Source organism: Chiloscyllium punctatum, chromosome 29, assembly GCF_047496795.1.
Source record: "Chiloscyllium punctatum isolate Juve2018m chromosome 29, sChiPun1.3, whole genome shotgun sequence".
Taxonomy (NCBI): Eukaryota; Metazoa; Chordata; class Chondrichthyes; order Orectolobiformes; family Hemiscylliidae; genus Chiloscyllium; species Chiloscyllium punctatum.
In genome coordinates, this window is record NC_092767.1 from 44,369,812 (window position 1) to 44,375,811 (window position 6,000).

The 6,000-nt window shown below is 39.9% G+C and overlaps 1 pseudogene; it reads right to left on the bottom strand.

Moving 5' to 3' along the window:
* Nucleotides 1-1,169, bottom strand: part of LOC140454667 (beta-1,3-galactosyl-O-glycosyl-glycoprotein beta-1,6-N-acetylglucosaminyltransferase 3-like) — a 139,446-nt pseudogene extending 138,277 nt beyond the window's left edge.
* Nucleotides 1,170-6,000: the final 4,831 nt, after the last annotated feature.

Sequence of the window (6,000 nt, forward strand, 5' to 3'; positions counted from 1 at the left end):
ATACAAGTGGAATTTGGGCTTTGTTACCATGGGTTTGAAGTGTAAATATAGGGAAGTCTTATTACAACTGTACAGATTGTTGAGACTGCACCTTTAGTACTGTGTATGATTCTGGTTTCCATATTTATGAAAGGAGATGCTGGTGTTGGAGGCAGTTCAAAAGATTCACTGGACTGATTCCTGATGACTTAGGAAGAATGATAACCAGATTAGGTCTTTCCTCATTAGCATTTTGATCTTATTGAAATATACATAATTCTGAGGGGGTTTGACAGGGTCGATGTTGAGATGATGTTTCCACTTCTGTAGGAGTCTTGAACGAGGGAACATAGTTGCAGAAGAAGGAGACCCTTACAGTCAGTTCCGCGATAATGTGGTAATTCCATTCTTGTGCAATCCCGTGTTATAAGAAAATGGAGTAATAAGAGCACCATTTGAACTAATGGGGCTGGAATAGTATTATAACTAAGACACACCTTAACATTATGCACTTTAGAAACAGTGTCTTCAATTTGTCAATTGCATTATAGTGATTTTGTGTTAACGAAACACATTGTAACAGACCAACCTGTACATGAAATATTGAAAAGTATGACTGATTAATTTTACCTTCAACATAACGAGTTATTTCTGCCTGCCCTTGGTATACATGTCATTAAGACAGCTCACAATTCCCACTTCCAGAATTGGGAGTATTTCAATCCCTTTAGTGTGATAATGACAAACATTCTGACTTTTCCTGGGCATTCAAACTGTGTCAAACATTGACCTGTTTTTTCCCTCAGCCTTTGACCTTCTATATTCTAGTGTGACAAACTCAGGATCGTTTGACTTGGATTTACAGATGTATTGATTGTATTTATCTCAATCAGATGCTTCTCTTTTTACAGTTAAATTTTAATTACTGACAACAAATGATCAACTCTTATTGTCAACACATATTCACAATAAGGACTCCTTGAAAAACTGAACTCACCAAGATTACAACTCTCTTGTGTTTCATCCTGACCACAGATGAAGATAGTTATGGTCAATGGCGGTCAATCATCTCAGCCGTCACACATCTCTGCAGGAGTTCTTCACACTTGTACCTTGGCCTTAAAATCTGCAACTGCCTCATCAATGCCTTTCCCTCCATTGCCATTTCCAAAGTAGAGAGGTTTGTTCATGGTTGCACAATATTCAGCACCATTTACGTCTCCTTAGATAATGAAAAGATCTGTGTCATGATACAGTGAGATAACATCTAGCTTGGTCTGGTAATTGACAAGTAACATTTGTATCCCACAAGCACAAGGGAATAGCCATCCCCAAGAAGTGAGAATCTACCAATATGCCATTGGCTTACAGTGACATTACTGTCACTGAATGCATGGCTACCAATAACCTGGCCCAACCATTGACAAGAAAATGATCTGGTCCAGCCATGCAAGTGCTGTGGACACAGGAGTATGTCAGATATTGATTACAGCAGCAATAAGCTCCCTGTCTGTCTCTCCAATCCATGTCTACCATCCAGAAAGTATAGCTTGGGTGGGATGGATTGCTTTCCATGTGTCTCACTGAAAGCATCTCCAACAACATTTACAAAGCACCACATTGTGCAGTACAAACAGCTGATTGATCACCATGCCAATTACCACATTCCGTACTCACTCTCTTCACTAATGGCATGAAAGACCCACAATGAATACCACCCACAGATGCAAAACATTACACTCCAAGTGTTTTTTGACAGCACCTTACAGAACCATGACCTCTAATAGCTAGAAGAACAAGAGCAGGAGTTGCATAGAAACACCATCACATGCCACTTCCCTTTCAGGATAGATTTCATTCTGACTTGAAAATACATCATTGTTCCATTACTATTACTGTCTCAAAACTATGGATCTCTGCTCCAAAATATACAGGGTTTTCCTATCCACCAGATAATGCAGGTGTTCAAAAATGCTGCTCTCCAGTACTATCTCAAAGGCAATTAGAATTGGGCAAGAATTATTGGTCCAGACACCAAAACTCACATTTTGTGAGTACATTTAAAATTAACCAATATTCCCACATCTGTAAGAAGATAGCTCTGAACCTGAGCTGTGGTTATTGTCCAAAAGAATGTCCTACATGGGAGACAGCAGGAGAAATAACCAAGGGGAAAGGAGGGAAGCTTGGTGCTGATATGTTGCTGGATTCAGGATGTCAGCTATTCCAGTGGATGGTCCATGTCAAAGCTTATTTTGTCTTGTCCAACGAAATTCCCAACTACTACTGGTCTATAAGCCAGAAGACAGATCCTTTTCCCTGTGGTCTATGGGTTTATGCATTGGTGTTCCTTACTTTAGAAAATTACACTGAATCAAATTAAGGATCTCTTATCTTCAAAACTGGGTCGATTTTGGGAGTTGCACGCTCGTGAAAATGAACATCCCATAAGGATATCCTATCATAAGATGTGGTTTTAAAAAGGGAGCAATCATCTTAGAGTCACCAGATTGTTGTAAGTCTAGTATTTGATCATGAGCCCATCATCTCCCCTAACCTTTAATATTGGCCTGAATTCGGAGAGAGCCTCTGAAGCCATGCAAGGAAACAATGTTTGGGTCTACCACAACAAGCTTTAGTCCAATTCTAGTGATTTCCAAGTTGTGTGTTGGGTAACCTATGGACATTCTTAGCCCCAGCATGTGCTCTGAATCTGGGAGGAGGATCTCTGTTCACAAGGAGAGGAGCTTGTGTGAGAGAGTCTGGACATCAGGCAGGAAGCTTTGCTTCATCCCAGGTAAAAAGTGTGAATTCTAAACTAGAAAGTTGCAATAACCAATGCTGCGTGGATTTGGGTGGGAGCAGTGGAGTACAGTCTCAGACAGGTCAAGGATTCCGTGCCAAATATTGAAATTCTTATGATTGTGGTAGGCACCTAACCTGGGGTATGGTGCTTGGATTCACTTCTGAATACTTCCATGGATAAAATTGTTGGTATGTTCAATCCTGTACACGTGGGATGGACTCAAAATGTTATCATTTTTAAAAATTTCATATTGTGGAGTGCATCCACTCCCAGTCACTGTGAAGTGATTTAATATCCCATATTATAGTTCATACAGTGTGGACCTAAAATTCTAGACACAATCTGAGCTATGGAAACTCCAAAACTGATTGCAAGAATTTTCCAATCAATGTTTGTGCTAAATATACAACATCGTTGATTTACTCATGCAGGGTGCCTTTGTGTAAATGTTGCGGTCCTATAGGAAAATCCAACCAGTCAGAGTTACCTATAAAGCAGCTCAAATCAACCACTGCCAACCCGAACAAAACATTGAATATGTGACCATGTTGCTACGAATAAACTGTCGCTCATGTTCTTACCCCTGTCTTTTAAAAGTGCAAATGATTCATTTAGAGAGAGTTTGCTATTAAGGTTCATATTCTCGAGACTTAATGTGGTTTGGAACAACAAAGACCTTCTTGCCATCACTTACAATCTGAGCTCAGGCACACAGAGTAACTTCAAGTCTCTTTTTCTCCTTTCTCTCTCTTACAGTGAGTCTAGTGGTGATTGCACTCTTGGCTCGGGGCAAGTGTGGTCTTTCTACATGCACCATTCGCTATCTGGTGGCCATGGCAACATCTGATCTACTGTTCATCATTTTTGATATCGTACTTGATAGATTTGTGTCTTATTATTATCCACACTGTTTCCTGAACATCACTCCTGTTTGCAGAGTTATCTATGTCCTGACCTGCTCAGCCATTGATTGTTCTGTCTGGTTCACTGCTGCTTTTTCTTTTGATCGATTTGTTGCCATCTGTTTTCACCAGATGAAAACTAAGTATTGCACAGAGAAAACTGCAGTGAGGGTTCCAGCAACAATTTATATTTTCTTTTCCTTAAAGAACATTCCTAACTACTTCCGATTTAAACCTGGAAGGATCATCAACAACGTTCCATGGTACTGTTTTACCACACGCGGTTATTATAATGGCCGTCGGTGGGCAAGTTTCAAATATTTTGAACAATTTTTAACACCAATGTTCCCATTCACTTTTATTCTATTTATCAATGTCCTGACTGTCAGACACATCTTCGAGGCAATTAAGGTGCGTGTGGAACTGAAAGGTCAGAGAAAAATAGAGAATGACCCAGAGCTGGAGAGCAGAAAGAAATCTGCCATTTTACTCTTTGCCATATGTGCAAGCTTCATCCTTCTCTGGTTGGGGTACATTTTATATATGTTTCGTGCTGCTAATTCTTTGAATTACACTGCTTTTCGGACATTTGAAAGAATTGCATTCTTGCTGCGGAACCTGAGTTGCTGCACAAATGCTTTTATTTATGTGGTGACACAGAGAGCGTTCAGAGACCAGTTAATGTATGCAGTGAAATATCCAGTTATAAAAATCATTCAATTGAGGAACAAATCCAAGTAACTGAGAGCCAACATTAGATGCAGCAGATAATGGAACGAGGAGTCCACATGAGGAATGGAATGAAAGGAGAAAGAGGTGGAGCAACATGATAACACTACTTCATTCCCTTGCAATTTACCGGTCAGCAGAACAGGTCCACAATGGACACAATTCCCTCGCCCTACATTTGTCCCTGGAACATCTAGAGAAGAAGGATACCTACATCAGGCTCCTATTAATCAACTGTAGCTCCGCCTTCAACATTATAATCCCAATTGAACTAATCTCAAAACTCCGAGACCTAGGGCGTGGCTCTAAATTCTGCAACTGTATCCTCAGTTTCCTGACGCACAGACCGCAATCAGTGAAGGTAGCTAACTGCACCTCTTCTACAATAATTCTCAACACTGCGGCCCCGTAAGGATGCATCCTCAGCCCCCAAACACTCCCTATACACATGACTGATTGGCCACATTTCATACTAACATCTACAAGTTTGCTGATGACATCATGGTTGTAGGCTGCATATCAAATAATAATGAGTCAGAATATAAGAAGTCGATAGCGTGCTTGGTTTCATAGTGCAATGATAACAATTTTGTCTCAATGTCTGCAAAACAGAAGAACTGATCATTGACTTCAGGAGGCAAGACGGAGGGCAGACCCCTATCTATATCAATGGAGGGGGACGAAAGCGACAGGTTCCAATGGATAATGGTAACCAACAATGTGTCCTGGATCTCCTGGATCACATAGTCAATAATTTGTTAACAATGTATAACTTTTGTGCCCTGAATAATACTTAATATAGTTTTCAAGAAAATTGTTATGCTGTTGCATGTATTGCTATTCAAATTTTACCTGTCTGTATTGTTCAGTTACCTGACCATCGCTGGACACATTGGTCAGTTGTATAGTATGCTGTCCTGCTCAAGCCTGTTACAATAAGCATTAAAGGAAACTCTCACCTTTCACTGCCCTCACCATTCCAAATTGTTTGTGAACACTCAGTCCAGATCAAATGGTCACTTCCAACATTTATAAATAACTTGTATGATCATAAAACCTCAAAGTAATGACCTTTTGATTCTCAATTCTTGACAAAACTGGAGATATTTTGATATAATGTGATCTGATAATAATTGCGAGATATAGCTGGGTTTGATCATTGTGAATCTGTGCAGGACTTCTACTTTTGTGATTCAAGACATTGTATAATCAAAGCTGCAATTCAGCAAGTAGTACTGAGAGTGTATCAGAACGCATTCTAGATAATTTGTTCAAAGATAGTGAAAAAGGTTCCATGCTCATTAATGAGGAGCTGTTGCACTATTGGAGGATCACTACAAAGGAAATGTTGCATTGCCTCAGTCATTTAAATGAAGTGTATCATCTCTTCACTCAGACTATTCTCACTATTGCAAAAGATATCAGAAATGTTGTGGTTCTGTTCGCTGAGCTGGGAATTTGTGTTGCGAACAGAACCACAACAACGAGCACCCGAGCTACAAATCTTCTCCCAAACTTTGAAGATACCAGAAATAGCCCATGTGTCTTCTGGCCAATAATTCTTCCTCACAACAGAGCACTCAA